Source organism: Pleurodeles waltl, chromosome 12, assembly GCF_031143425.1.
Source record: "Pleurodeles waltl isolate 20211129_DDA chromosome 12, aPleWal1.hap1.20221129, whole genome shotgun sequence".
NCBI lineage: Eukaryota > Metazoa > Chordata > Amphibia > Caudata > Salamandridae > Pleurodeles > Pleurodeles waltl.
Genome location: NC_090451.1, coordinates 111,221,422 through 111,246,168, shown reverse-complemented (window position 1 = coordinate 111,246,168; position 24,747 = coordinate 111,221,422). Strand labels below are relative to the sequence as shown.

General features: G+C 46.2%; 1 non-coding gene across 1 annotated transcript; it reads right to left on the bottom strand.

Moving 5' to 3' along the window:
- Positions 1-969: 969 nt before the first annotated feature.
- TRNAH-GUG (transfer RNA histidin (anticodon GUG)) lies at positions 970-1,041 on the bottom strand. The gene has a single exon. It is a non-coding gene; the product is annotated as a tRNA-His (tRNA).
- Positions 1,042-24,747: the final 23,706 nt, after the last annotated feature.

The window sequence follows — 24,747 nt, the reverse complement described above, 5'->3', positions numbered from 1 at the left end:
TAGACAGGTTCACAGTCACGCACAGGTAGGTGAGCAGATAGATAAGCAGGCACACAGGCAAAAAGATGGATGGACAGATGAATGGATCAATAGATGGACGTTCCTCTCTGTTAAACATGAGTCAAATGTAGGGATGGGCGTAACCAGTGTAACTCACTGCAGTGTAATTACGCGAAATTACAGCAACATTATGCGAGGTTGTACAGAATTACACAAGGCTATTTTCCTGGTGCAAAATACACGCTCAGATCCGAAAGGAACCTGATATACACTTTGCACAAGAAAATCGCTCTAAATGCAACAGAACTGGCACAACAGCCGCTGCTCGCGCTCTTTTCCTCCGCTCTTGGGTAGATGTCTTTCCCCACATTACTCCAAATTCCACAAAGGAGCGTAATTGTGTAATTCACGATTCGACCACGACTAATAAACTTGGCTTAAGTTTTAAAACTTTCCCTCTAGCTGCCCGGTGATCCGTCGGGTGCGGGATGATGAAGCCAAACGCTGATTGGGTGAGCGCGCCTCTCAGTGTCCTTCTCCGTCGCCTCTTTCTTTCAGACCCTTGGGAGCTCAGTCTTACTTTCTATACAAATATTTATTTTTAGACCTTTTTTCTTCGCGGCCTGAATTGCTGCAAAAACTGATATTTGACTAGCAGGATCCCTTTCAACATTGAAAGCTACTCCGCGTCAGTACAGGAGCCTCGGCGCTGCAGGTACAGGAGACACAGACATCCATCCCTCTTGCTGACCGGGTCCCGTGAAACCAAACTGTAGCTCATACTTTTCACATCAGGACCGCCACAAACGTAAAAGCGCAGAAAGGTGAAATAAATAATAACATTGTTAAAGCGTTCTTCAAAGACATTTAATTTCACCGTTGAAATTAGGTTCAAGCTCTTAACTCATGTAAATATTAAGAAGTGAGAATAAAAATGCTGCCCAACTGCCGTGACATTGCCACACGCAATGCCGTGACTCGGATTCGAACCGAGGTTGCTGCGGCCACAACGCAGAGTACTAACCACTATACAATCACGGCGAGCTACTTGGGCTCTGAAAAGACTACCCTGGTGTGGCTCTGATAGGCTGAAAAAAGGTCACAGTGTCCGTGGAGTGGATAGATTTAGCGATTGTTTAAAACCCATCTTTTCAAGTTAGATCAGGGTCTTTTCTTTGAGTAGCAGATCACAGCAAATATTTACCTCTCTGCTTCCAGTGACAAGACTCCCCATAAACCAAGAAGCCCAGACTTCTTAACAAGATCCACCACTCTGCCCTGCAAGTCTCAAGTGTTCTATGAGTGCTGGGGTCGGGGAAGTGAACACTGCAAAAACTTAATCCACGGCCGACCAAACTCCTCCAGGCCAGGAGGGGCTCGGAACAGGCCCCCACATATTGTTGTTTTTTTCTTTTCTGGGTGTCTCTTCAGACACATTCAGCTGCTTGGTGCATACTGCTTTAGAGTTGCATTGTGTGGAATGAACTGGCGTAAACTTGACTAGCAAACAATGGAGTGGTGATGATGGAGGGTCATAGAAGGGAGTAGATTGAAGTGCAAAGAGTAGAGTGACGTAAAGTGTCATAGAATACAGTGGAATATAATGAAGTGGTGTGCCTTGGCATGGCGTTGAATAGCATTGTGAGGAATGGAGTGGCATAGAGCAGAGTGGGGTAGAGAGGAGTGAGGTTGCATAGAATGGCATAGAGTAGCATAGAGTAAAGTAGTGTGGTGTAGAGTGGCATAGTGTGGTGTAGAGTGAAGTGGCATGGAATGGCATAGAGTCAGAGAACAGTGTGTCATGGAGAGGGGTGGCAAAGAATTAGGAGGAGTGGAGTCGGACTGCATGAAGTAGAGTGTTATGGAGTTGAGTAGCATACAGTCGCGTTGCATGGAGTGACACTGTGGTGTAGAGAGGAGCAGAGTAAAAAGTGGCATAGAGTAGAAAGGCCTACAGGAGAGTAGTGTAGAGGGGCACAGCATAGAGTAGTGTGCAGTAGAGTGGCATAGAGTGGAGCACATGTAGTGCCATTGAGTGATATTGTGTGAGATGGAGTGGAGTGGAGTACAGTGAAGTGGCATGGAATGAAGTAGTATAGAGTAGAGTGGGAGAGAGTAAAGTGGAGTGGCATAGAGTGAACTAGAGTAGAGCGTAATGGGATAGAGTGGAGTGGCATGGAGTGGAATGGAGAGGCACAGAGTAGGGTAGAGTGCAAAAGTGTGGAATGGCATGGAGTTGAGTGGAGTGGCATAGAGTAGAGTGGCATTCTGTGGGGTGGATTAGAGTGGCATGGAGTGGCATATAGTAGAGTGGAATAGAGCTTAGTGGTGGAGAGTACAGTGGCTTAGAGTGGAGTATAGTAGCATGGAGTAGAGTAGCGTACAGTAGAGAGGGGTGCAACGGAGTAGAGTGGCATAGAGTTGAGTGGTGTACAGTGGCGTAGAGTAGAATGGGATAAAATAAAGTGGCGTACAGTAGACTGGAGTAGAGTAGCATAGAGTGGAGAGGCATAGAGTGGAGAGGAGTAAAGTAGAGTGGAGTTGTATAGAGTAGAGTTCAGTTGAGTATTCTAGAGTGATGTAGAGCAGAGTGGCATAGAGTCACATAAAGTGGCATTCTATGAAGTAGGGTGGCGTAGAGAGGAATGAAGGGAAGTGGCATAGAGTAGAGTGGAGTGGAGTGGAGTAGAGGGGCATAGCAGAGAGTGACAAGGTGGAGTGGCATAGAATGGAGTAGCATAAAGTGCAGTGAAGTGGCGTATAGTGGAGTGGCATAGATTAGAGTGGCATAGAGTGGAGTGATAGAGTGGAACAATGTAGATTAGAGTGGAGTAGAACTGAGTAGAGTGGAGTGGTATAGAGCTGCACAGTGTAGAGTACAGTGGCACTGAGGGGAGTAGAGTATAGTCATGCAGAGGAATACAGTGTGAGAAAGTAACTAAAGTGTCAATAGAGACGGCGTTTAGGGTAAAAAATAAGCTGTATGCTTGTCATGAATGTTGGAAAGCACATTGCACATCCAAGAATGATACGAAAACACTTTTAAAATATAAAAAATAGCGTACTGTAGAAAGATGAAAAGAACACATGTACTTGGTCCATCCTCCATGGAGGAATGAACACAAGAAAGGAAGATTCAGTCTATGGGAGCTAAGCAATTGAAATATTGCAAATGTGAGTGACATAGAAAACAATTAATGGTAAGTAAGCTATGGGCGTGTGGTAAGCCCACTGAATTCTAAACAATATGTCTCACAGCACATTCACTGTGTACGCAAGACATAAAAAGGTGTGACTAAGAGAATTCTGAGATTTAGAGCTTGACAGCAATTCACAACCCAACCAAACTGAGCCCTATATAATAATTTACAACAGAGCCAAAGTACACCTTTTACACCCCCAATGGTGGAGGTAAGATATTCAGCAGACACGTGGTCTCCCAGTGCTAAAGGATTTTGGCTAGATATGAAGTGGGCGAAGTGCCCTGAAAACATTATAAAAGTAGGACACGTGCTATAAGCAGACATCACTTCCTTGGCAAGGCAGAAGAAAGGGCACTTCAGAGGGAAGAAATGAGAGGGCTGAGGAACAGACAGATAGCTCCCCTATGGGCAGAGGTGGCGGGAGCATGGAACACTCCTGACATGACTATGATGACGATGCAGATGGGCCTCTTAACTTGCGGAGTTAGGAGCACGACAAACACACCTCTCCTAGACCTCCCTGGAAGATCATACACTGGGGAGGGTTCCCCTGGGTCCCTTCCCCCCCCCGGCAGGGCCCCATACAGCTGTAGACACACTCACACGATGCGTAGTTAGGTCTCGTTTCTGGGCAAGTTGTTTGGCTTGCTTGTTAATTGTTGTAATAAGAGATGATGTGTACCTGACGTGCCAGAGCTGGAAATGGTGGCAACCGACCACCCTGCTCCATGGGCATACAGCGCTGAACCGGAGACCCACAGGAGGCCCACACCACAGATCACAAGCCTGCTTACAGATTTATGCAAGGAACAGCCCTCAGCGTGGTGGTAACATAATATAATAGCAGTAATGGGTAACTGTTCAAAAGTTGTCATGGAAAGGAGATTCATACAGCTCTGCAACCTGTTACAATCCTGTGAATAATATGTACCATCTGAAATACCAATAAATAAAAAAAATAAAAAATCTGCTGCACAACTTAGGGTAAGGCTGGTGTTGTAGTGGTAGATCTGAGGCCCTAGGAGAGCTGGAGACCCCACAGAGCTACAGCAGCTCAGAAGTCCACTTAGGCTTCATCAGGGACCCGTTTTGTGACTTGAAAACCCATTAATGCAACAATAAAGGGGTGAAGTAAATGTCATCAACATTGCATAAACTGGTGTTCTTTGCAGTTTTTTTAATAAATAACAGCGCCTGGAAGCCCTTCTGACTGTGAAGGTTTGTTTAACAAATAGTGTTGTAACAACATAAAAGAGGGGGAACTGTAAGACAGTTGCACAGATAGAAGGACGGATAGAAGGTTAAACAGATCGTCATAAATAAGCCACATGCACCAATGCATCTGTACAGGTTTGTAGACAGAAAGGCAGGTATGTAGCTGTTAGTAAATCATGGATGAGATATAATCAGCTTCACAGAAACCGCTGTAAATCACACGCGCCTGCTTTAGAAAGAACCACGCCACAAAGACCTTGGTAGTCAGCATGTAGGCTTTAAAGTGTTAACATAAACAGAGATGGGCAGAAATAGGCAGTAAGGCAGATACCCAGATTGAAATAGAAAGTAAATAGAAAGCACATGTAGTAATAGACCTGGACCGATAAGTATATAGAGAAGCAGCTGTTGGTACGAAAATGGGATCACATATGATCAACTTTGTGTGGACTGTCAGGATTTGAAAACGGTTGCTTCATACCAAAAAAAAACATAGCGCCAAGATGTCCTCCTCAATGTCCCTATGAGCGTTATAGTGTTAACAAAGCATACAGCCAGGCATCAACACTCTGTTAGACAGGTTCACAGTCATGCACAGGTAGGTGAGCAGATAGATAAGCAGGCACACAGGCAAAAAGATGGATGGACAGATGAATGGATCAATAGATGGACGGACCTCTCTGTTAAACATGAGTCAAATGTAGGGATGGGCGTAACCAGTGTAACTCACTGCAGTGTAATTACGCGAAATTACAGCAACATTATGCGAGGTTGTACAGAATTACACAAGGCTATTTTCCTGGTGCAAAATACACGCTCAGATCCGAAAGGAACCTGATATACACTTTGCACAAGAAAATCGCTCTAAATGCAACAGAACTGGCACAACAGCCGCTGCTCGCGCTCTTTTCCTCCGCTCTTGGGTAGATGTCTTTCCCCACATTACTCCAAATTCCACAAAGGAGCGTAATTGTGTAATTCACGATTCGACCACGACTAATAAACTTGGCTTAAGTTTTAAAACTTTCCCTCTAGCTGCCCGGTGATCCGTCGGGTGCGGGATGATGAAGCCAAACGCTGATTGGGTGAGCGCGCCTCTCAGTGTCCTTCTCCGTCGCCTCTTTCTTTCAGACCCTTGGGAGCTCAGTCTTACTTTCTATACAAATATTTATTTTTAGACCTTTTTTCTTCGCTTCCTGAATTGCTACAAAAACTCATGTTTGACTAGCAGGATCCCTTTCAACATTGAAAGCTACTCCGCGTCAGTACAGGAGCCTCGTCGCTGCAGGTACAGGAGACACAGACATCCATCCCTCTTGCTGACCGGGTCCCGTGAAACCAAACTGTAGCTCATACTTTTCACATCAGGACCGCCACAAACATAAAAGCGCAGAAAGGTGAAATAAATAATAACATTGTTAACGCGTTCTTCAAAGACATTTAATTTCACCGTTGAAATTAGGTTCAAGCTCTTAACTCATGTAAATATTAAGAAGTGAGAATAAAAATGCTGCCCAACTGCCGTGACATTGCCACCCGCAATGCCGTGACTCGGATTCGAACCGAGGTTGCTGCGGCCACAACGCAGAGTACTAACCACTATACGATCAAGGCAAGCTACTTGGGCTCTGAAAAGACTACCCTGGTGTGGCTCTGATAGGCTGAAAAAAGGTCACAGTGTCCGTGGAGTGGATAGATTTAGCGTTTGTTTAAAACCCATCTTTTCAAGTTAGATCAGGGTCTTTTCTTTGAGTCGAAGATCACAGCAAATATTTACCTCTCTGCTTCCAGTGACAAGACTCCCCATAAACCAAGAAGCCCAGACTTCTTAACAAGATCCACCACTCTGCCCTGCAAGTCTCAAGTGTTCTATGAGTGCTGGGGTCGGGGAAGTGAACACTGCAAAAACTTAATCCACGGCCGACCAAGCTCCTCCAGGCCAGGAGGGGCTCGGAACAGGCCCCCACATATTGTTGTTTTTTTCTTTTCTGGGTGTCTTTTCAGACACATTCAGCTGCTTGGTGCATACTGCTTTAGAGTTGCATTGTGTGGAATGAAGTGACGTAAACTTGACTAGCAAACAATGGAGTGGTGATGAATGGAGGGTCATAGAAGGGAGTAGATTGAAGTGCAAAGAGTAGAGTGACGTAATGTGTCATAGAATACAGTGGAATATAATGAAGTGGTGTGCCTTGGCATGGCGTTGAATAGCATTGTGAGGAATGGAGTGGCATAGAGCAGAGTGGGGTAGAGAGGAGTGAGGTTGCATAGAATGGCATAGAGTAGCATAGAGTAAAGTAGTGTGGTGTAGAGTGGCATAGTGTGGTGTAGAGTGAAGTGGCATGGAATGGCATAGAGTCAGAGAACAGTGTGTCATGGAGAGGGGTGGCAAAGAATTAGGAGGAGTGGAGTCGGACTGCATGAAGTAGAGTGTTGTGGAGTTGAGTAGCATACAGTCGCGTTGCATGGAGTGACACTGTGGTGTAGAGAGGAGCAGAGAAAAAAGTGGCATAGAGTAGAAAGGCCTACAGGAGAGTAGTGTAGAGTGGCACAGCATAGAGTAGTGTGCAGTAGAGTGGCATAGAGTAGAGCGCATGTAGTGCCATTGAGTGATATTGTGTGAGATGGAGTGGAGTGGAGTACAGTGAAGTGGCATGGAATGAAGTAGTATAGAGTAGAGTGGGAGAGAGTAAAGTGGAGTGGCATAGAGTGAACTAGAGTAGAGCGTAGTGGGATAGAGTGGAGTGGCATGGAGTGGAATGGAAAGGCACAGAGTAGGGTAGAGTGCAAAAGTGTGGAATGGCATGGAGTTGAGTGGAGTGGCATAGAGTAGAGTGGCATTCTGTGGGGTGGCTTAGAGTGGCATGGAGTGGCATACAGTAGAGTGGAATAGAGCTTAGTGGTGGAGAGTACAGTGGCTTAGAGTGGAGTATAGGAGCATGGAGTAGAGTAGCGTAGAGTAGAGAGGGGTGCAACTGAGTAGAGTGGCATAGAGTTGAGTGGTGTACAGTGGCGTAGAGTAGAATGGGATAAAATAAAGTGGCGTACAGTAGACTGGAGTAGAGTAGCATAGAGTGGAGAGGCATAGAGGGAAGAGGAGTAAAGTACAGTGGAGTTGTATAGAGTAGAGTTCAGTTAAGTATTCTAGAGTGATGTAGAGCAGAGTGGCATAGAGTCACATAAAGTGGCATTCTATGAAGTAGGGTGGCGTAGAGAGGAATGAAGGGAAGTGGCATAGAGTAGAGTGGAGTGGAGTGGAGTAGAGGGGCATAGCAGAGAGTTACAGGGTGGAGTGGCATAGAATGGAGTAGCATAAAGTGGAGTGAAGTGGCGTATAGTGGAGTGGCATAGATTAGAGTGGCATAGAGTGGAGTGATAGAGTGGAACAATGTAGATTAGAGTGGAGTAGAACTGAGTAGAGTGGAGTGGTATAGAGTTGCACAGTGTAGAGTACAGTGGCACTGAGGGGAGTAGAGTATAGTCATGTAGAGGAATACAGTGTGAGAAAGTAACTAAAGTGTCAATAGAGACGGCGTTTAGGGTGAAAAATAAGCTGTATGCTTGTCATGAATGTTGGAAAGCACATTGCACATCCAAGAATGATACGAAAACACTTTTAAAATATAAAAAATAGCATACTGTAGAAAGACGAAAAGAACACATGTACTTGGTCCATCCTCCATGGAGGAATGAACACAAGAAAGGAAGATTCAGTCTATGGGAGCTAAGCAATCGAAATATTGCAAATGTGAGTGACATAGAAAACAATTAATGGTAAGTAAGCTATGGGCGTGTGGTAAGCCCACTGAATTCTAAACAATATGTCTCACAGCACATTCACTGTGTACGCAAGACATAAAAAGGTGTGACTAAGAGAATTCTGAGATTTAGAGCTTGACAGCAATTCACAACCCAACCAAACTGAGCCCCATATAATAATTTACAACAGAGCCAAAGTACACCTTTTATACCCCCAATGGTGGAGGTAAGATATTCAGCAGACACGTGGTCTCCCAGTGCTAAAGGATTTTGGCTAGATATGAAGTGGGCGAAGTGCCCTGAAAACATTATAAAAGTAGGACACATGCTATAAGCAGACATCACTTCCTTGGCAAGGCAGAAGAAAGGGCACTTCAGAGGGAAGAAATGAGAGGGCTGAGGAACAGACAGATAGCTCCCCTATGGGCAGAGGTGGCGGGAGCATGGAACACTCCTGACATGACTATGATGACGATGCAGATGGGCCTTTTAACTTGCGGAGTTAGGAGCACGACAAACACACCTCTCCTAGACCTCCCTGGAAGATCATACACTGGGGAGGGTTCCCCTGGGTCCCTTCCCCCCCCCGGCTGGGCCCCATACAGCTGTAGACACACTCACACGATGCGTAGTTAGGTCTCGTTTCTGGGCAAGTTGTTTGGCTTGCTTGTTATTTGTTGTAATAAGAGATGATGAGTACCTGACGTGCCAGAGCTGGAAATGGTGGCAACCGACCACCCTGCTCCATGGGCATACAGCGCTGAACCGGAGACCCACAGGAGGCCCACACCACAGATCACAAGCCTGCTTACAGATTTATGCAAGGAACAGCCCTCAGCGTGGTGGTAACATAATATAATAGCAGTAATGGGTAACTGTTCAAAAGTTGTCATGGAAAGGAGATTCATACAGCTCTGCAACCTGTTACAATCCTGTGAATAATATGTACCATCTGAAATACCAATAAATAAAAAAAATAAAAAATCTGCTGCACAACTTAGGGTAAGGCTGGTGTTGTAGTGGTAGATCTGAGGCCCTAGGAGAGCTGGAGACCCCACAGAGCTACAGCAGCTCAGAAGTCCACTTAGGCTTCACCAGGGACCCGTTTTGTGACTTGAAAACCCATTAATGCAACAATAAAGGGGTGAAGTAAATGTCATCAACATTGCATAAACTGGTGTTCTTTGCAGTTTTTTTAATAAATAACAGCGCCTGGAAGCCCTTCTGACTGTGAAGGTTTGTTTAACAAATAGTGTTGTAACAACATAAAAGAGGGGGAACTGTAAGACAGTTGCACAGATAGAAGGACGGATAGAAGGTTAAACAGATCGTCATAAATAAGCCACATGCACCGATGCATCTGTACAGGTTTGTAGACAGAAAGGCAGGTATGTAGCTGTTAGTAAATCATGGATGAGATATAATCAGCGTCACAGAAACCGCTGTAAATCACACGCGCCTACTTTAGAAATAACCACGCCACAAAGACCTTGGTAGTCAGCATGTAGGCTTTAAAGTGTTAACATAAACAGAGATGGGCAGAAATGGGCAGTAAGGCATATACCCAGATTGAAATAGAAAGGTAAATAGAAAGCACATGTAGTAATAGACGTGGACCGATAAGTATATAGAGAAGCATGGGATCACATATGATCAACTTTGTGTGGACTGTCAGGATTTGAAAACGGTTGCTTCATACCAAAAAAAAACATAGCGCCAAGATGTCCTCCTCAATGTCCCTATGAGCGTTATAGTGTTAACAAAGCATACAGCCAGGCATCAACACTCTGTTAGACAGGTTCACAGTCACGCACAGGTAGGTGAGCAGATAGATAAGCAGGCACACAGGCAAAAAGATGGATGGACAGATGAATGGATCAATGGATTGACGGACCTCTCTGTTAAACATGAGTCAAATGTAGGGATGGGCGTAACCAGTGTAGCTCACTGCAGTGTAATTACGCGAAATTACAGCAACATTATGCGAGGTTGTACAGAATTACACAAGGCTATTTTCCTGGTGCAAAATACACGCTCAGATCCGAAAGGAACCTGATATACACTTTGCACAAGAAAATCGCTCTAAATGCAACAGAACTGGCACAACAGCCGCTGCTCGCGCTCTTTTCCTCCGCTCTTGGGTAGATGTCTTTCCCCACATTACTCCAAATTCCACAAAGGAGCGTAATTGTGTAATTCACGATTCGACCACGACTAATAAACTTGGCTTTAGTTTTAAAACTTTCCCTCTAGCTGCCCGGTGATCCGTCGGGTGCGGGATGATGAAGCCAAACGCTGATTGGGTGAGTGCGCCTCTCAGTGTCCTTCTCCGTCGCCTCTTTCTTTCAGACCCTTGGTAGCTCAGTCTTACTTTCTATACAAATATTTATTTTTAGACCTTTTGTCTTCGTGCCCTGAATTGCTGCAAAAACTGATATTTGACTAGCAGGATCCTGTAGGAGACTGGACTGGCCTGTAGTGAGTACCAAGGGGTACTTGCACCTTGCACCAGGCCCAGTTATCCCTTATTAGTGTATAGGGTGTCTAGCAGCTTAGGCTGATAGATAATGGTAGCTTAGCAGAACAGCTTAGGCTGAACTAGGAGACGTGTGAAGCTACCACAGTACCACAAGTGTCACTTGCACAATATCATAAGAAAACACAATACACAGTTATACTAAAAATAAAGGTACTTTATTTTTATGACAATATGCCAAAGTATCTTAGAGTGTACCCTCAGTGAGAGGATAGCAAATATACACAAGTTATAAGTACACAATACCAAAAATATGCAGTATAGTCTTAGAAAACAGTGCAAACAATGTATAGTTACAATAGGATGCAATGGAGACACATAGGGATAGGGGCAACACAAACCATATACTCCAAAAGTGGAATGCGAACCACGAATGGACCCCAAACCTATGTGACCTATGTTTTCAGTATGTTTGTTATGTGTCACTGGGACCCTGCTAGTCAGGACCCCAGTGCTCATAAGTTTGTGGCCTATAGGTATGTGTTCCCTGTGTGGTGCCTAACTGTCTCACTGAGGCTCTGCTAACCAGAACCTCAGTGGTTATGCTCTCTCATTACTTTTAAATTGTCACTAACAGGCTAGTGACCAATTTTACCAATTTACATTGGCTTACTGGAACACCCTTATAATTCCCTAGTATATGGTACTGAGGTACCCAGGGTATTGGGGTTCCAGGAGATCCCTATGGGCTGCAGCATTTCTTTTGCCACCCATAGGGAGCTCTGACAATTCTTACACAGGCCTGCCACTGCAGCCTGAGTGAAATAACGTCCACGTTATTTCACAGCCATTTTACACTGCACTTAAGTAACTTATAAGTCACCTATATGTCTAACCTTTACCTGGTAAAGGTTAGGTGCAAAGTTACTTAGTGTGAGGGCACCCTGGCACTAGCCAAGGTGCCCCCACATTGTTCAGAGCCAATTCCCTGAACTTTGTGAGTGCGGGGACACCATTACACGCGTGCACTACATATAGGTCACTACCTATATGTAGCTTCACAATGGTAACTCCGAATATGGCCATGTAACATATCTATGATCATGGAATTGCCCCCTCTATGCCATCCTGGCATAGTTGGCACAATCCCATGATCCCAGTGGTCTGTAGCACAGACCCTGGTACTGCCAAACTGCCCTTCCTGGGGTTTCACTGCAGCTGCTGCTGCTGCCAACCCCTCAGACAGGCAGCTGCCCTCCTGGGGTCCAGCCAGGCCTGGCCCAGGATGGCAGAACAAAGAACTTCCTCTGAGAGAGGGTGTGACACCCTCTCCCTTTGGAAAATGGTGTGAAGGCAGGGGAGGAGTAGCCTCCCCCAGCCTCTGGAAATGCTTTGTTGGGCACAGAGGTGCCCAATTCTGCATAAGCCAGTCTACACCGGTTCAGGGACCCCTTAGCCCCTGCTCTGGCGCAAAACTGGACAAAGGAAAGGGGAGTGACCACTCCCCTGACCTGCACCTCCCCTGGGAGGTGTCCAGAGCTCCTCCAGTGTGCTCCAGACCTCTGCCATCTTGGAAACAGAGGTGCTGCTGGCACACTGGACTGCTCTGAGTGGCCAGTGCCACCAGGTGACGTCAGAGACTCCTGCTGATAAGCTTCTTCAGGTGTTAGTAGCCTATCCTCTCTCCTAGGTAGCCAAACCCTCTTTTCTGGCTATTTAGGGTCTCTGTCTCTGGGGAAACTTTAGATAACGAATGCATGAGCTCAGCCGAGTTCCTCTGCATCTCTCTCTTCACCTTCTGATAAGGAATCGACCGCTGACCGCGCTGGAAGCCTGCAAACCTGCAACATAGTAGCAAAGACGACTACTGCAACTCTGTAACGCTGATCCTGCCGCCTTCTCGACTGTTTTCCTGCTTGTGCATGCTGTGGGGGTAGTCTGCCTCCTCTCTGCACCAGAAGCTCCGAAGAAATCTCCCGTGGGTCGACGGAATCTTCCCCCTGCAACCGCAGGCACCAAAAAGCTGCATTACCGGTCCCTTGGGTCTCCTCTCAGCACGACGAGCGAGGTCCCTTGAATCCAGCGACACTGTCCAAGTGACCCCCACAGTCCAGTGACTCTTCAGCCCAAGTTTGGTGGAGGTAAGTCCTTGCCTCACCTCGCTAGGCTGCATTGCTGGGAACCGCGACTTTGCAGCTGCTCCGGCCCCTGTGCACTTCCGGCGGAAATCCTTTGTGCACAGCCAAGCCTGGGTCCACGGCACTCTAACCTGCATTGCACGACTTTCTAAGTTGGTCTCCGGCGACGTGGGACTCCTTTGTGCAACTTCGGCGAGCACCGTTTCACGCATCCTCTTAGTGCCTGTTTCTGGCACTTCTCCGGGTGCTACCTGCTTCAGTGAGGGCTCTTTGTCTTGCTCGACGTCCCCTCTCTCTTCTGGTCCAATTTGCGACCTCCTGGTCCCTCCTGGACCCCAGCAGCGTCCAAAAACGCCAAACGCACGATTTGCGTGTAGCAAGGCTTGTTGGCGTTCTTCCGGCGGGAAAACACTTCTGCACGACTCTCCAAGGCGAGCGGGATCCGTCCTTCAAAGGGGAAGTCTCTAGCCTTTTTTGTTCCTGCAGAAACCTCAGCTTCTTCTGTCCAGTTGAAGCTTCTTTGCACCCGCAGCTGGCATTTCCTGGGCATCTGCCCATCTCCGACTTGCTTGTGACTTTTGGACTTGGTCCCCTTGTTCCACAGGTACCCTAGATTGGAAATCCACAGTTGTTGCATTGCTGGTTTGTGTCTTTCCTGCATTAGTCCTCTAATACGACTATTTTGTCCTTAGGGGAACTTTGGTGCACTTTGCACTCACTTTTCAGGGTCTTGGGGAGGGTTATTTTTCTAACTCTCACTATTTTCTAATAGTCCCAGCGACCCTCTACAAGGTCACATAGGTTTGGGGTCCATTCGTGGTTCGCATTCCACTTTTGGAGTATATGGTTTGTGTTGCCCCTATCCCTATGTTTCCCCATTGCATCCTATTGTAACTATACATTGTTTGCACTGTTTTCTAAGACTATACTGCATATTTTTGCTATTGTGTATATATATCTTGTGTATATTTCCTATCCTCTCACTGAGGGTACACTCTAAGATACTTTGGCATATTGTCATAAAAATAAAGTACCTTTATTTTTAGTATAACTGTGTATTGTGTTTTCTTATGATATTGTGCATATGACACTAGGTGGTACTGTAGTAGCTTCACACGTCTCCTAGTTCAGCCTAAGCTGCTCTGCTAAGCTACCATTATCTATCAGCCTAAGCTGCTAGACACCCTATACACTAATAAGGGATAACTGGGCCTGGTGCAAGGTGCAAGTACCCCTTGGTACTCACTACAAGCCAGTCCAGCCTCCTACATTGGTTGTGCAGTGGTGGGATAAGTGCTTGAGACTACTTACCACTCTTGTCATTGTACTTTTCATAAGAGAAAAATATACAAAACAAGGTCAGTGTATATACACATAGCCAAAAAGTTTTGCATTTCCTCTTTTCACTCTTTTCTAAGTGCTGAAAAGTACTTCTAAACTTTCAAAAAGTTCTTAAAAGTTTAAAAAGTTTTTTCTGTCTTTCCAAAAAGTTCTGAAAACTTTTTTCTCTTTTTCTATCACTTTAACTCTCTCTAAAAAATGTCTGGCACAGGAAAAAATGTTGAACTGTCCAAACTTGCATATGATCACCTTAGCTGGAAAGGAGCAAGGAGTCTCTGCATAGAGAGAGGTTTGAGTGTAGGGAAGAATCCTTCCTTAGAACTGTTAATTAATATGCTTAGAGTACAGGATAAGGCCATAAGTGCCCAATCTGTAGAAAAAGTAGCTAATGGTTCTCAATCTGATCCAGGGACTCCCCTAGGAAAAGGTTCAGGAAAGAAACTTCTCAGCCTGCCCATTACTAGACAGTCTAGCATAGTTGGTACAGAGGTTGAATCACACCATACTGATGGTGTGCTCTCACATTATACTGTTAGCCAAGCTGTTAGGGTGCCCTCTGTAAGGGACAGGTCTCCTTCTGTTCATTCCCATCATACCTCTGTATCTAGAAATGTCCCTCCCACCCACCCTGATGACAGATTGTTAGAAAGGGAGCTCAATAGATTGAGAGTGGAACAAACCAGACTGAAGCTCAAGAAGCAACAGCTGGATTTGGATAGACAGTCTTTAGAATTAGAGAAGGAAAGACAGAAGTTGGGTTTAGATACCCATGGTGGCAGCAGCAGTATTCCCCATAGTCATCCTGCAAAAGAGCATGATTCCAGGAATCTGCACAAGATAGTTCCCCCTTATAAGGAGGGGGATGACATTAACAAGTGGTTTGCTGCACTTGAGAGGGCCTGTGTTGTACAGGATGTCCCTCAAAGGCAGTGGGCTGCTATCCTATGGCTATCATTTAGTGGAAAAGGTAGGGATAGGCTCCTTACAGTGAAAGAAAATGATGCCAATAATTTCCAAGTTCTTAAGAATGCACTCCTGGATGGTTATGGCTTAACCACTGAACAGTACAGGATAAAGTTCAGAGAGACCAAAAAGGAGTCTTCACAAGACTGGGTTGATTTCATTGACCATTCAGTGAAGGCCTTGGAGGGGTGGTTACATGGCAGTAAAGTTACTGATTATGAAAGCCTGTATAACACAATCCTGAGAGAGCATATACTTAATAATTGTGTGTCTGATTTGTTGCACCAGTACCTGGTAGACTCTGATCTGACCTCTCCCCAAGAATTGGGAAAGAAGGCAGACAAATGGGTCAGAACAAGGGTGAACAGAAAAGTTCATACAGGGGGTGACAAAGATGGCAATAAGAAGAAAGATGGTGAAAAATCTCAAGATAAGCATGGGGATAAGGGTAAAACCAAAGATCCCACTTCAAATCTTAAACACTCTTCAGAGGGTGGGGATAAAACTAATTCTTCCTCTTCTTCTCAACCTGCACACATTAAAAAGCCTTGGTGCTTTGTGTGTAAAAACAGAGGCCATAGGCCAGGGGATAAGTCCTGTCCAGGTAAACCCCCTGAGCCTACCACCACTAATACATCAAGCTCTAGTGCCCCTAGCAGTAGTGGTACTAGTGGTGGGACTGCTGGCAACAGTCAAGCAAAGGGTGTAGTTGGGTTCACTTATGGGTCCATAGTGGAAACAGATGTAATCAGTCCCAAGACAGTTTCTGTCACACCTAGTGGCATTGGCCTTGCCACACTGGCTGCTTGTCCCCTTACAATGGATAAGTACAGGCAGACAGTTTCAATAAATGGTGTTGAGGCCTTGGCCTACAGGGACACAGGTGCCAGTTTCACTTTGGTGACTGAAAACCTAGTTTACCCTGATCAACACATCATTGGACAACAGTATAAGATTATTGATGTCCATAACTCCACTAAGTTTCTTCCCTTAGCTATAATTCAGTTTAGTTGGGGTGGAGTTACTGGCCCTAAGCAGGTGGTGGTATCACCTAGCTTACCTGTAGACTGTCTCTTAGGTAATGACCTAGAGGCCTCAGGTTGGGCTGATGTAGAGTTTTATGCCCATGCAGCCATGCTGGGCATCCCTGAGGAATTGTTCCCTCTCATTTCTACTGAAATGAAAAAGCAAAGGAGAGAAGGCCTGAAAACTCAGGAACCCTCTCCATCAACAGGTAAAAAGGGTATCACAGTATCCCCTAACCACCCTACCATTCAGGATACCATTCCTGTGGTGGGAGAAACCTCTCCTGGGGTGGCACCTGTTCCAAGGGAATCATCAGTTGGCAAAACTGTACTCCCTGAGGTGGAAGTACCTCTCTGTGGGATAACTAACATTGGTGAGAAAAAGAGCACCATTTTAGTTAACATGGAGCATCCCTCCAACCCTCCCAGAGAAACTTTAGTGCAGAAACTCTACACTGCCTCAAAACACTTAGGACAGCATCCCTGCCCTAGTGTGGAGCTGATAGGACAGCATCCCTGCCCTGCTCCAACCCAAGAGAAACAGCATCCCTGTTCTCTCTTCCAGCCATATGGACAAAGTTTTTGCCCAGCTATGGCTTTTCTGAGACAGCATCCCTGTCTGGCATTTCCATCACTACAAATAGGTTCAGTGGACAATTCCCACTGCTCTAAACTAAAACTTACTGATAGAAACTCTGAAAATACATCTTCACATTGTTGCTTAGCTAAAAAAAGTCAAACAGGGTGGTTTACATCCCCACAGGGAAGTAACCATATAGTGGATGATAAAGGGAGTAACCAGTCTATTGCAGAGCTACTCTCTACTTATCACCACTTAGACAATAAAGTCTCAACTGGCCAAGGTTAGCCTTATTGTCCTTCGTTTGGGGGGGGGTTGTGTGAGAAGGTAGCCTCTTTCTAGCCTTGTTACCCCCACTTTTGGCCTGTTTGTGAGTGTATGTCAGGGTGTTTGTCACTGTTTTCACTGTCTCACTGAGATCCTGATAGCCAGGCCTCAGTGCTCATAGTGAAAACACTATGTTTTCAGTATGTTTGTTATGTGTCACTGGGATCCTGCTGGTCAGGACCCCAGTGCTCATAGGTTTGTGGCCTATATGTATGTGTCACTGGGACCCTGTCACACAGGGCCCCAGTGCTCATAGGTGTGCATGTATGTGTTCCCTGTGTGGTGCCTAACTGTCTCACTGAGGCTCTGCTAACCAGAACCTCAGTGGTTATGCTCTCTCATTACTTTTAAATTGTCACTAACAGGCTAGTGACCAATTTTACCAATTTACATTGGCTTACTGGAACACCCTTATAATTCCCTAGTATATGGTACTGAGGTACCCAGGGTATTGGGGTTCCAGGAGATCCCTATGGGCTGCAGCATTTCTTTTACCACCCATAGGGAGCTCTGACAATTCTTACACAGGCCTGCCACTGCAGCTTGAGTGAAATAACGTCCACGTTATTTCACAGCCATTTTACACTGCACTTAAGTAACTTATAAGTCACCTATATGTCTAACCTTTACCTGGTAAAGGTTAGGTGCAAAGTTACTTAGTGTGAGGGCACCCTGGCACTAGCCAAGGTGCCCACACATTGTTCAGAGCCAATTCCCTGAACTTTGTGAGTGCGGGGACACCATTACACGCGTGCACTACATATAGGTCACTACCTATATGTAGCTTCACAATGGTAACTCCGAATATGGCCATGTAACATGTCTATGATCATGGAATTGCCCCCTCTATGCCATCCTGGCATAGTTGGCACAATCCCATGATCCCAGTGGTCTGTAGCACAGACCCTGGTACTGCCAAACTGCCCTTCCTGGGGTTTCACTGCAGCTGCTGCTGCTGCCAACCCCTCAGACAGGCAGCTGCCCTCCTGGGGTCCAGCCAGGCCTGGCCCAGGATGGCAGAACAAAGAACTTCCTCTGAGAGAGGGTGTGACACCCTCTCCCTTTGGAAAATGGTGTGAAGGCAGGGGAGGAGTAGCCTCCCCCAGCCTCTGGAAATGCTTTGTTGGGCACAGAGGTGCCCAATTCTGCATAAGCCAGTCTACACCGGTTCAGGGACCCCTTAGCCCCTGCTCTGGCGCGAAACTGGACAAAGGAAAGGGGAGTGACCACTCCCCTGACCTGCACCTCCCCTGGGAGGTGTCCAGAGCTCCTCCAGTGTGCTCCAGACCTCTGCCATCTTGGAAACAGAGGTGCTGCTGGCACACTGGACTGCTCTGAGTGGCCAGTGCCACCAGGTGACGTCAGAGACTCCTGCTGATAGGCTCCTTCAGGTGTTAGTAGCCTATCCTCTCTCCTAGGTAGCCAAACCCTCTTTTCTGGCTATTTAGGGTCTCTGTCTCTGGGGAAACTTTAGATAACGAATGCATGAGCTCAGCCGAGTTCCTCTGCATCTCTCTCTTCACCTTCTGATAATGAATCGACCGCTGACCGCGCTGGAAGCCTGCAAACCTGCAACATAGTAGCAAAGACGACTACTGCAACTCTGTAACGCTGATCCTGCCGCCTTCTCGACTGTTTTCCTGCTTGTGCATGCTGTGGGGGTAGTCTGCCTCCTCTCTGCACCAGAAGCTCCGAAGAAATCTCCCGTGGGTCGACGGAATCTTCCCCCTGCAACCGCAGGCACCAAAAAGCTGCATTACCGGTCCCTTGGCTCTCCTCTCAGCACGACGAGCGAGGTCCCTCGAATCCAGCGACACTGTCCAAGTGACCCCCACAGTCCAGTGACTCTTCAGCCCAAGTTTGGTGGAGGTAAGTCCTTGCCTCACCTCGCTGGGCTGCATTGCTGGGAACCGCGACTTTGCAGCTGCTCCGGCCCCTGTGCACTTCCGGCAAAAATCCTTCATGCACAGCCAAGCCTTGGTCCACGGCACTCTAACCTGCATTGCACGACTTTCTAAGTTGGTCTCCGGCGACGTGGGACTCCTTTGTGCAACTTCGGCGAGCACCGTTTCACGCATCCTCGTAGTGCCTGTTTCTGGCACTTCTCCGGGTGCTACCTGCTTCATTGAGGGCTTTTTGTCTTGCTCGACGTCCCCTCTCTCTGCAGGTCCAATTTGCGACCTCCTGGTCCCTCCTGGGCCCCAGCAGTGTCCAAAAACGCCAAACTCACGATTTGCGTGTAGCAAGGCTTGTTGGCGTCCTTCCGGCGGGAAAACACTTCTGCACGACTCTCCAAGGCGAGCGGGATCCGTCCACCAAAGGGGAAGTCTCTAGCCCTTTTCGTTCCTGCAGAAACCTCTGCTTCTTCTGTCCAGTCGAAGCTTCTTTGCACCCGCAGCTGGCATTTCCTGGGCATCTGCCCATCTCCGACTTGCTTGTGACTTTTGGACTTGGTCCCCTTGTTCCACAGGTACCCTAGATTGGAAATCCACAGTTGTTGCATTGCTGGTTTGTGTCTTTCCTGCATTATTCCTCTAATACGACTATTTTGTCCTTAGGGGAACTTTGGTGCACTTTGCACTCACTTTTCAGGGTCTTGGGGAGGGTTATTTTTCTAACTCTCACTATTTTCTAATAGTCCCAGCGACCCTCTACAAGGTCACATAGGTTTGGGGTCCATTCGTGGTTCGCATTCCACTTTTGGAGTATATGGTTTGTGTTGCCCCTATCCCTATGTTTCCCCATTGCATCCTATTGTAACTATACATTGTTTGCACTGTTTTCTAAGACTATACTGCATATTTTTGCTATTGTGTATATATATCTTGTGTATATTTCCTATCCTCTCACTGAGGGTACACTCTAAGATACTTTGGCATATTGTCATAAAAATAAAGTACCTTTATTTTTAGTATAACTGTGTATTGTGTTTTCTTATGATATTGTGCATATGACACTAGGTGGTACTGTAGTAGCTTCACACGTCTCCTAGTTCAGCCTAAGCTGCTCTGCTAAGCTACCATTATCTATCAGCCTAAGCTGCTAGACACCCTATACACTAATAAGGGATAACTGGGCCTGGTGCAAGGTGCAAGTACCCCTTGGTACTCACTACAAGCCAGTCCAGCCTCCTACATTGGTTGTGCAGTGGTGGGATAAGTGCTTGAGACTACTTACCACTCTTGTCATTGTACTTTTCATAAGAGAAAAATATACAAAACAAGGTCAGTGTATATACACATAGCCAAAAAGTTTTGCATTTCCTCTTTTCACTCTTTTCTAAGTGCTGAAAAGTACTTCTAAACTTTCAAAAAGTTCTTAAAAGTTTAAAAAGTTTTTTCTGTCTTTCCAAAAAGTTCTGAAAACTTTTTTCTCTTTTTCTATCACTTTAACTCTCTCTAAAAAATGTCTGGCACAGGAAAAAATGTTGAACTGTCCAAACTTGCATATGATCACCTTAGCTGGAAAGGAGCAAGGAGTCTCTGCATAGAGAGAGGTTTGAGTGTAGGGAAGAATCCTTTCTTAGAACTGTTAATTAATATGCTTAGAGTACAGGATAAGGCCATAAGTGCCCAATCTGTAGAAAAAGTAGCTAATGGTTCTCAATCTGATCCAGGGACTCCCCCAGGAAAAGGTTCAGGAAAGAAACTTCTCAGCCTGCCCATTACTAGACAGTCTAGCATAGTTGGTACAGAGGTTGAATCACACCATACTGATGGTGTGCTCTCACATTATACTGTTAGCCAAGCTGTTAGGGTGCCCTCTGTAAGGGACAGGTCTCCTTCTGTTCATTCCCATCATACCTCTGTATCTAGAAATGTCCCTCCCACCCACCCTGATGACAGATTGTTAGAAAGGGAGCTCAATAGATTGAGAGTGGAACAAACCAGACTGAAGCTCAAGAAGCAACAGCTGGATTTGGATAGACAGTCTTTAGAATTAGAGAAGGAAAGACAGAAGTTGGGTTTAGATACCCATGGTGGCAGCAGCAGTATTCCCCATAGTCATCCTGCAAAAGAGCATGATTCCAGGAATCTGCACAAGATAGTTCCCCCTTATAAGGAGGGGGATGACATTAACAAGTGGTTTGCTGCACTTGAGAGGGCCTGTGTTGTACAGGATGTCCCTCAAAGGCAGTGGGCTGCTATCCTATGGCTATCATTTAGTGGAAAAGGTAGGGATAGGCTCCTTACAGTGAAAGAAAATGATGCCAATAATTTCCAAGTTCTTAAGAATGCACTCCTGGATGGTTATGGCTTAACCACTGAACAGTACAGGATAAAGTTCAGAGAGACCAAAAAGGAGTCTTCACAAGACTGGGTTGATTTCATTGACCATTCAGTGAAGGCCTTGGAGGGGTGGTTACATGGCAGTAAAGTTACTGATTATGAAAGCCTGTATAACACAATCCTGAGAGAGCATATACTTAATAATTGTGTGTCTGATTTGTTGCACCAGTACCTGGTAGACTCTGATCTGACCTCTCCCCAAGAATTGGGAAAGAAGGCAGACAAATGGGTCAGAACAAGGGTGAACAGAAAAGTTCATACAGGGGGTGACAAAGATGGCAATAAGAAGAAAGATGGTGAAAAATCTCAAGATAAGCATGGGGATAAGGGTAAAACCAAAGATCCCACTTCAAATCTTAAACACTCTTCAGAGGGTGGGGATAAAACTAATTCTTCCTCTTCTTCTCAACCTGCACACATTAAAAAGCCTTGGTGCTTTGTGTGTAAAAACAGAGGCCATAGGCCAGGGGATAAGTCCTGTCCAGGTAAACCCCCTGAGCCTACCACCACTAATACATCAAGCTCTAGTGCCCCTAGCAGTAGTGGTACTAGTGGTGGGACTGCTGGCAACAGTCAAGTTAAGGGTGTAGTTGGGTTCACTTATGGGTCCATAGTAGAAACTGGGGTAGTCAGTCCCAAGACAGTTTCTGTCACACCTAGTGGCATTGGCCTTGCCACACTGGCTGCTTGTCCCCTTACAATGGATAAGTACAGGCAGACCGTTTCAATAAATGGTGTTGAGGCCTTGGCCTACAGGGACACAGGTGCCAGTATCACTTTGGTGACTGAACACCTGGTGCACCCTGATCAACACATCATTGGTCAACAGTATAAGATTATTGATGTCCATAACTCCACTAAGTTTCGTCCCTTAGCTATAATTCAGTTTAGTTGGGGTGGAGTTACTGGCCCTAAGCAGGTGGTGGTATCACCTAGCTTACCTGTAGACTGTCTCTTAGGTAATGACCTAGAGGCCTCAGGTTGGGCTGATGTAGAGTTTTATGCCCATGCAGCCATGCTGGGCATCCCTGAGGAATTGTTCCCTCTCATTTCTACTGAAATGAAAAAGCAAAGGAGAGAAGGCCTGAAAACTCAGGAACCCTCTCCATCAACAGGTAAAAAGGGTATCACAGTATCCCCTAACCACCCTACCATTCAGGATACCATTCCTGTGGTGGGAGAAACCTCTCCTGGGGTGGCACCTGTTCCAAGGGAATCATCAGTTGGCAAAACTGTACTCCCTGAGGTGGAAGTACCTCTCTGTGGGATAACTAACATTGGTGAGAAAAAGAGCACCATTTTAGTTAACATGGAGCATCCCTCCAACCCTCCCAGAGAAACTTTAGTGCAGAAACTCTGCACTGCCTCACAACACTTAGGACAGCATCCCTGCCCTAGTGTGGAGCTGATAGGACAGCATCCCTGCCCTGCTCCAACCCAAGAGAAACAGCATCCCTGTTCTCTCTTCCAGCCATATGGACAAAGTTTTTGCCCAGCTATGGCTTTTCTGAGACAGCATCCCTGTCTGGCATTTCCATCACTACAAATAGGTTCAGTGGACAATTCCCACTGCTCTAAACTAAAACTTACTGATAGAAACTCTGAAAATACATCTTCACATTGTTGCTTAGCTAAAAAACTTCAAACAGGGTGGTTTACATCCCCACAGGGAAGTAACCATATAGTGGATGATAAAGGGAGTAACCAGTCTATTGCAGAGCTACTCTCTACTTATCACCACTTAGACAATAAAGTCTCAACTGGCCAAGGTTAGCCTTATTGTCCTTCGTTTGGGGGGGGGGTTGTGTGAGAAGGTAGCCTCTTTCTAGCCTTGTTACCCCCACTTTTGGCCTGTTTGTGAGTGTATGTCAGGGTGTTTGTCACTGTTTTCACTGTCTCACTGAGATCCTGATAGCCAGGCCTCAGTGCTCATAGTGAAAACACTATGTTTTCAGTATGTTTGTTATGTGTCACTGGGATCCTGCTGGTCAGGACCCCAGTGCTCATAGGTTTGTGGCCTATATGTATGTGTCACTGGGACCCTGTCACACAGGGCCCCAGTGCTCATAGGTGTGCATGTATGTGTTCCCTGTGTGGTGCCTAACTGTCTCACTGAGGCTCTGCTAACCAGAACCTCAGTGGTTATGCTCTCTCATTACTTTTAAATTGTCACTAACAGGCTAGTGACCAATTTTACCAATTTACATTGGCTTACTGGAACACCCTTATAATTCCCTAGTATATGGTACTGAGGTACCCAGGGTATTGGGGTTCCAGGAGATCCCTATGGGCTGCAGCATTTCTTTTGCCACCCATAGGGAGCTCTGACAATTCTTACACAGGCCTGCCACTGCAGCCTGAGTGAAATAACGTCCACGTTATTTCACAGCCATTTTACACTGCACTTAAGTAACTTATAAGTCACCTATATGTCTAACCTTTACCTGGTAAAGGTTAGGTGCAAAGTTACTTAGTGTGAGGGCACCCTGGCACTAGCCAAGGTGCCCCCACATTGTTCAGAGCCAATTCCCTGAACTTTGTGAGTGCGGGGACACCATTACACGCGTGCACTACATATAGGTCACTACCTATATGTAGCTTCACAATGGTAACTCCGAATATGGCCATGTAACATGTCTATGATCATGGAATTGCCCCCTCTATGCCATCCTGGCATAGTTGGCACAATCCCATGATCCCAGTGGTCTGTAGCACAGACCCTGGTACTGCCAAACTGCCCTTCCTGGGGTTTCACTGCAGCTGCTGCTGCTGCCAACCCCTCAGACAGGCAGCTGCCCTCCTGGGGTCCAGCCAGGCCTGGCCCAGGATGGCAGAACAAAGAACTTCCTCTGAGAGAGGGTGTGACACCCTCTCCCTTTGGAAAATGGTGTGAAGGCAGGGGAGTGAGGAAATTCGATTTTTAATACGATCGTATCGACCCGCCATTTTGTGGCCCGCCGCCATTTTATGTTGCCTTCACTCAGGCAGCACAGCGAACGAAGTCCATTCTGCCTTTTCTGCTTATCCTGCAACATGGTGTTCAAAACAGCCTTCTGCCTCTATCTTTACAAGGCTGGTATTAAGGTCTGACCGAGTACACTAATCCCTGTCTGGTTTTCTAATCCTTGTTTCAACTATCTGTAGGCTCACACTATTCTCCGCCGATCTTATCTTATCGTCTGGCCTTCGCTGTCCTTTGCTAGTATTCTCTCATTTCACAACTGTCCTCCAAACGCACACAAACTTATCGCACCACATGCAACTTCGTTGTGGATCGGTTAATGAATTAGTTCAAGGGAGGGGTGACAAACACAGCTGGAGGGGAGGCAACCTTAAGTCACTTGATACTTTGTTTTCCAATTCCTTCTATTGGTGCTGTCTTGTTTTTCCGACATTTCTATTGGCTCTGTTCTATCTTTACATTATTCTTA